Genomic DNA, 8,355 nt, shown 5'->3' on the forward strand with positions numbered 1-8,355 from the left:
TTGATTTTTCAATTCTGGCTTTGACAGCATTTGTTCTAATGGCCTGTTCTTGTGCCGCCAGTATTAGTCCTTCTGTCTCCTTTTTGAGTGTTCCACTTGTAAGCCATGACCAGGTCTTTTCTTTATCCACTTTGCCTTCAATCTTCTCCAAGAACTGGCTATGCAATGCTTTGTTCCGCCAACTTTATTATTATTATTATCATTATTATCATTTTATCATCATTATCATTATCATTATCATTATCATTATTATTATACTTGTATGCCGTCCCTCTCCGAAGACTCGCTCCCGTCTGCTTATCACCTTTGTCTTCAAGCAGGCGGTCTCCAACCTTGGCAACTTTATGATTTGTGGACTTCAACTCCCAGAATTCCTCAGCCAGCGCATGCTGGGAGTTGAAGTCCACAAGTCGTAGAGTTGCCAAGGTTGGAGACCCCTGTCTTAAAGCACAAGAAATGATCCCTTCTTCCCAAGCGCTTATCTATAAATAAACACTTAAAAGCATTAAAGATGTGCAATTGTGCTTTTTTGTTTCCAGAAATCCCCAGAAATGCAGATGCCTTTGTAAGAAAGATTAACACACCAAGAAACTAGAAAAACGTTGGACCAGACAACTCCTTTCTCTTCCCCTCACCCCAAATCCTCATTTTATTGTGAAGGTGAGAAATATCTTTAGCAATCCTGTAACGCAGGCACAATCTAATCCAGGTCCCTTTTCTTTTCACCCTTGAAATTTCTCCATATAGACCTAGGCATTAGTGATACAAACCCAACTTTGGTTTATTCAAAGTGTTGGTTATGACCTATAAAGCCTTACATGGCATGGGACCAGACTACTTATTGGACCACCTCCTGCCACATGAGTCCTAGCGACCGTTCAGGTCCCACAAAGTCGGCCTTCTCCAGGTCTCATCAACTAGACAATGTCATTTGGCGGGACCTTCTCTGTGGGGGCACCGGCCCTCTGGAATCAGCTCCCCCCGGATATTTGTACTGCCCCCACCCTCCTCGCCTTCCGCAAGAGTCTTAAGACTCATCTATGCCACCAGGCTTGGGGTTATTAGATTCTCCCCCCTGGCTGATGAATGCATAGTGTGTTTGTTGATTGAATGGTTATGTATGTATTTTAATTGGTTCTTTAGTTTTTTTAGCTGTAACTGAATTTTAATTATTTGGATTTTGATATATATTGTCTTTTTTATATGTTGTAAGTCGCCCCGAGACCTTGGAGAGGGGCGGCATATTAATCCAATAAACATAAACTTAGAAACATAGAAACATAGAAGACTGACGGCAGAAAAAGACCTCATGATCCATCTAGTCTGCCCTTATACTATTTTCTGTATTTTATCTTACAATGGATCTATGTTTATCCCAAGCATGTTTAAATTCAGTTACTGTGGATTTACCAACCACGTCTGCTGGAAGTTTGTTCCAAGGATCTACTATTCTTTCAGTAAAATAATATTTTCTCATGTTGCCTTTGATCTTTCCCCCAACTAACTTCAGATTGTGTCCCCTTGTTCTTGTGTTCACTTTCCTATTAAAAACACTTCCATCCTGAACCTTATTTAACCCTTTAACATATTTAAATGTTTCGATCATGTCCCCCCTTTTCCTTCTGTCCTCCAGACTATACAGATTGAGTTCATGAAGTCTTTCCTGATAGGTTTTATGCTTAAGACCTTCCACCATTCTTGTAGCCCATCTTTGGACCCGTTCAATTTCGTCAATATCTTTTTGTAGGTGAGGTCTCCAGAACTGAACACAGTACTCCAAATGGGGTCTCACCAGCGCTCTATATAAGGGGGTCACAATCTCCCTCTTCCTGCTTGTTATACCTCTAGCTATGCAGCCAAGCATCCTACTTGCCTTTCCTACTGCCCAACCACACTGCTCACCCATTTTGAGACTGTCAGAAATCACTACCCCTAAATCCTTCTCTTCTGAAGTTTTTGCTAAAACAGAACTGCCAATGCAATACTGTACTCAGATTGAGGATTCCTTCTCCCCAAGTGCATTATTTTACATTTGGAAACATTAAACTGCAGTTTCCATTGCTTGCTGTATATGTTGTCCACCTTGTGAAAAAAAAATAGGACTGGATTCTCTTTCCTCCAGTCCAGCCACTGTCTGATCCTTGTACATCTGCTCATTCTTGTCCTTCTCTTCTGGGACAAGTCCAGTCCAGCCTTGTTCTTTTTATACGATTGCTCCAGCCTGGTTGTTTGTGCAACTTTTTATGATAGAACTTTATTATACCGGAGAGCTATCTCGCTACACGATATGTAAAATAGCTCAGAGGGATTTGTTGACAAACGCATTGAGCCTTTGATGTACCCGAGCATTTCCCTGCCCCGTTTCTAGATGAGGCATGATACTGGCATTATATAAGGCAAAGTGATTTTCAGTCTCTCCCTCTGCATTAAAAAAAAATATTAAAAGCATCTTGTCTCTGATACATTGGTTGTTTCTGGGCAAGAGGGATTTATATTGGGTTGTATGATTGTTTTTAAATTAAGGGTTTTAACTGTTCTGTTTTGGGTTTGTATTGTGTATTGTGAGCCGCTCTGAGTCTTTGGAGAGAGGCGGCATACAAATCTAATTAATAATAATAATAATAATAATAATAACAACAACAACAACAATAATAATAACGGTTTCTTTCTGAGTTAGAAACATAGAAACATAGAAGTCTGACGGCAGAAAAAGACCTCCTGGTCCATCTAGTCTGCCCTTATACTATTTTCTGTATTTTATCTTAGGATGGATATATGTTTATCCCAGGCATGTTTAAATTCAGTTATTGTGGATTTATCTACAACGTCTGCTGGAAGTTTGTTCCAAGGATCTACTACTCTTTCAGTAAAATAATATTTTCTCATGTTGCTTTTGATCTTTCCCCCAACTAACTTCAGATTGTGTCCCCTTGTTCTTGTGTTCACTTTCCTTTTAAAAACACTTCCCTCCTGGACCTTATTTAACCCTTTAATATATTTAAATGTTTCGATCATGTCCCCCCTTTTCCTTCTGTCCTCCAGACTATACAGATTGAGTTCATGAAGTCTTTCCTGATACGTTTTATGCTTAAGACCTTCCACCATTCTTGTAGCCCGTCTTTGGACCCGTTCAATTTTGTCAATATCTTTTTGTAGGTGAGGTCTCCAGAACTGAACACAGTATTCCAAATGTGGTCTCACCAGCATTCTATATAGCGGGATAATAATCTCCCATCTTTTTGCTCTCAATGTTATCACGATGGAATTGTCGATAGACTTGTTGTTAGATTGGATTCATGGTTTTTAATATGGGGCTATTTTAGTTGGGTTTATAATTGGGGTTTTATAATTATTGTTATATTTGACTTCTTTTCCTTATTGTACTACTGCATTGTTTTTATTGTTGTAAGCCACCCTGAGTCCTACGGAAGAGGTCAGCATAGAAGTCGATTAAATTAAATTAAATTTTATAGCAAACCAAACCAAAATGTGTCTCATATGAACCAGGCATTGCACACCATAACACATTGTGCAGCGTAAAGGGTGAACCGAGGTGAGTATAGCTTAACCAACAAACCACAGCTTCGTGTGATATGTAAGTGGAACCCCAACAGCATGGTGCATCTAGAGTGAACCGAGTCTTCGGAGAGGGGCGGCATACAAATCTAATAAATTATTATTATTATTATTATTATTATTATTATTATTATTATTATTATTATTATTATATAGAACCGATATACATAAACCACAATTTACAAGCCCTAAAAGGTCAGGAGTAAGCTACATATTATGCACGTCCAACATAGGTTCAACTTCACGGTCAGCGGTGGGCTACGAGCCGGAACGCTAAATTGTGCTTGCCACCGTGGCTCGTAAGTTCTTGCGGGACCAGCGCGATTTTGACCTGTGGGGGAAGAAAAATCACGCATGGAGCCGCAGGTGCGCACGTGTTTCAGCATGCGCGGAAGCAAAAAAATCTCACCTAAACACAGGTGCACCTGCAGTTCCGTGCGCGATTGTGCTTTCTCCACAGGTGCAGTACATGTCCACAAGAACTTACGAGCCATGACGGTGAGCGTTCCGGCTTGTAGCCCACCACTGGTCATGGTTCTATGTTGTTGTTATGGTTCACTCAATAAGTTGAGTCCAACTCTTTGCAATTCCATAGACCACAGCACACCAGGGTCCTCTGTCCTCCATTTTCTCCCAGAGTTTGCTCAAATGGCACTGGACCAGATTATCTCAGGGACCGCCTTCTGCTGCACAAATCCCAGCGACCAGTTAGGTCCCACAGAGTGGGCCTTCTCCGGGTCCCGTCAACTAAACAATGTCGTTTGGTAGGGCCCAGGGGAAGAGCCTTCTCTGTGGTGGCCCCGGCCCTCTGGAACCAACTCCCCCCGGAGATTAGAATTGCCCCCACCCTCCTCGCCTTTCGTAAGCTCCTTAAAACCCACCCCTGCCGTCAGGCATGGGGGAAACTGAGATACTCTTTCCCCCTAGGCTTCTACAATTTATGCATGGTATGTTTGTTTGCTTGTATGTATGATTAGTTTTACAATAAGGGTTTTTTAGTTGTTTTAGTATTGGATTTACATGCTGTTTTTTATTGTTGTTGTTAGCCGCCCCGAGTCTACGGAGAGGGCCTGCATACAAATCGAATAAATAAATAAATAAATAAATAAATAAAATAAATTCATATTCATTGTGTTGATAACACCATATAGCCATCTCCTCCTCTGGTGTTCCCTTCTCTGTTTGCCTTCCATCTTTCCCAGGGTCCGTTACAACAAATCCTCTCTCTATAGTCTGGAGGACAGAAGGAAAAGGGGGGACATGATCGAAACATTTCAATATGTTAAAGGGTTAAATAAGGTTCAGGAGGGAAGTGTTTTTAATAGGAAAGTGAACACAAGGACAAGGGGACACAATCTGAAGTTAGTTGGGGGAAAGATCAAAGGCAACATCAGAAAATATTATTTTACTGAAAGAGTAGTAGATCCTTGGAACAAACTTCCAGCAGACGTGGTTGGTAAATCCACAGTAACTGAATTTAAACATGCCTGGGATAAACATATATCCATTGTAAGATAAAATACAGGAAATAGTATAAGGGCAGACTAGATGGACCATGAGGTCTTTTTCTGCCGTCAGTCTTATATGTTTCTATGTTTCTCATTTGATGGCCAAATACTTGAGCTTCTCTATCAGTCTTTCCTAGCTGTAGCTTATTTTATTGAATAAAATCAATGACCGTTAATCAAACCAATGCATATCAGGCTTCATTTATGAGTGAACTCACCCACAAAGGCCATTTTTCCCAACTTTTTCCTTCCTGACTTCCCCTACGCTAACATAAAAGTCATCAATCATGTTTTCTCAACCTTTCATAGCTATACCTGCTCCCTTCTACAACTATACAGTAAATGCTTCCTGGTTTCACTTGGAAGAGAATAAATTAATTAATTTACATTCCCTTTGACTTGCTGCTGAAACTTTCCCACCCAGTAATTAAAACCTGCTTTCCCCATCTCATACTAAATTTATTGATTGCCCGGAATCAGATTAATACTCCTTTGACTGACACTAACCAAATGAATGACTCAGCTGGCTGGAGAATTCTGGGAGTTGAAGTCCACAAGTCTTAAAGTTGCCAGGTTTGAGGACCTTTGACCTTTACTTTATCTGGAGCCAAAAGTCGCCGAACCCAATTTTACCATTGATTTATCTGTATGTAAACATGCAATTATGTACATCATGACTTAGGACAGAATTGGAAAATACAGGACCTGTGGGCTGCTTACTTGGGTCCTAACACTTTCCATGTTCTGACCTGGTTTCAACAAACATAATTAAAGAGGAAGTCATTACACTTGCAGGTTGTTGCAAGTTGTTAGCAAACTACCAGTGTTTAACACCATATTTGTTGGCAGTAATATCTTGGACTCAGCAAAGTTCTCATTGGCATAGCAGAGACCTTCTGAAAATCTGGTATTTTGTGATGAAGCCAATACAGTGGTACCTCTACCTAAGAACGCCTCTACTTATGAACATTTCTAGATAAGAACCGGGTGTTCAAGATTTTTTCGCCTCTTCTCAAGAACCATTTTCCACTTACAAACTCGAGCTTCCGAAACTGTAACTGGAAAAGGCAGGGAGAAGCCTCCGTGGGGCCTCTCTAGGAATCTCATGGGAGGAAACAGGGCCTCCACCCTCCCTGTGGTTTCCCCAATCGCACACATTATTTGCTTTTACATTGATTCCTATGGGAAAAATTGCTTCTTCTTATAAACTTTTCTACTTAAGAACCTGGTCACGGAACAAATTGAGTTTGTAAGTCGAGGTACCACTGTATTTGGATGGAATTTTCTCAATGAGTATGGTGTGTATGGTCATTTTGTGAATTCAAAACTCAAAAGGTTTAACATATTTGAGTCTAGGTGGGCTTATTTAATAAAACATGAAGAATTAAAATAAACCATGTCTTCCTGCAATGTACAAGCCTAGATTGTGGAAAGTTTCTAAGGTCATCGTGAAGTAGCATCCTGGGCAGAATTTAACCAAGTCTGTTGCTAGAACATTTGCCCTTTAGCTCTGCAAATACTGCAGAACAAGATTAAACGGCTAAAACCCTCCCAATGAAAAAGACTTCGTTGCTATTGTTGCTGCTGCATGTTATTGACGGTGGTTTTTTAAATTCCAACAGCTGGAACCTATTTGTCCTTAATTCTACATAGATTTATCACCCCTTTGCAACCTCCTTGGCATATCCTTCAAAAACTGAAACATATGGGCCACATATTTCCCATCAGGTAGACTAATATCTGCCTTGATAAAATGCAAGTGGAAGTGACTTCCGGGCAAGGGAAGTTGAATTTCCTTGAGCAAAGGATCTCTTTCGGATCACATCAACTCTGAGAGCAGCATCACAGCCCTAGATACAGAACGGGGGCATTACTAACAATGCTTGAGTAGTTCTGTCTGAACCTTAGTTTTTAAAAAAAGAGTAAGTAGCAGAAACAGTGACTTTGAGCAAACTCGAGATACAAGGATAGAAGTCCTGCCATTTTAAAACCAAAACAAACCCTCATCCTGTTTCAACTCCTACCCTCAAAACATCACTACAGAGCACTGCACACCAAGACAACTTGACACAAGAACATTTTTTCCCCAAACGCCACCACTCTGCTAAACAAATAATTTCCTTAGCACTGTCAAACTATTTACTAAGTCTGCACTGCTACTAGTAGTTTTTTCCTCATCATTCCTATCACCCATTTCCTCCCACTTACGACTGTAACTTGTTGCTTGTATCCTTAAGATTTTTATTAATATTGTTTCCTCATTGCTTATTTGGCCCCATGACAATCATTAAGTGTTGTAGCTCATGATTCTTGACAAACCTCTACTCTACTCTACCCTACCCTACCCTACTCTATCCTATTCTTGACAAATGTATCTTTTCTTTTATGTACACTGAGAGCATCTGCACCAAAGACAAATTCCTTGTGTGTCCAATCCCACTTGGCCAATAAAGAATTCTATTCTATTCTATTCTATTCTATTCTATTCTATTCTAATCTTTTTCCAACCTTGGCTGGGAATTTGGGGTACAAAAGGCAAAGGTATAATTTAAATGAATAATGATCTTCTTTGGAAAATCCATAGACTGTTTGAAGGTAAAAGTCAAAATGAAGCTTCTAGACATTATAGTTGTTTCTTACTTAACTCTTTGCAATCTTGGTGCGTCTTATACACTGTTGCGTCTTGTAGTGAAAAATACGGTAGTTCACCAATTCTGGAAGATCCTTGCTTTTAAAATATGTTCTCCTTTGTGGCTTTGACAGCAACTAAAATTGCTTCCCCTAAAACAAAAACAAAACACCAAGGTTCTAAAGCTATAATCATTGAAAGAAATCTGATCAATAACAAGGATATAATTCCATAATTGCTGACATTATTATAATTGCTGAAACAGTGTGTTTTTCATGTATAATCCAAATACAGTAATACCTTGTCTTACGAACCTAATTGGTTCCCGGGGGAGGTTCGTAAGGCAAAAAGTTCGTAAGACGAAACATTGTTTCCCATAGGAAACAATGTAAAATGAATTAATACGTGCAGGGGGAAAAAATCCGCAAAAAACCGCCGCCGCCCGGCTGTCACCTTTTGAAACAGCCGGGTGCTTCTCAGCATTCTCCCAATGCCGAACCCGGAAGTTCGGCAAAAGTTCGAGTTTGGGTGGCCGCCGAGAAGCCCCGCCGCCCGGCTGTCACCTTTTGAAACAGCCGGGGGACTTCTCGGCGACCTCCCAAACGCCGAACCCGGAAGTTCGGGTTTGGCGTTCGGGTTCAG

The sequence above is a fragment of the Erythrolamprus reginae genome, chromosome 10, assembly GCF_031021105.1.
Source record: "Erythrolamprus reginae isolate rEryReg1 chromosome 10, rEryReg1.hap1, whole genome shotgun sequence".
Taxonomy (NCBI): Eukaryota; Metazoa; Chordata; class Lepidosauria; order Squamata; family Dipsadidae; genus Erythrolamprus; species Erythrolamprus reginae.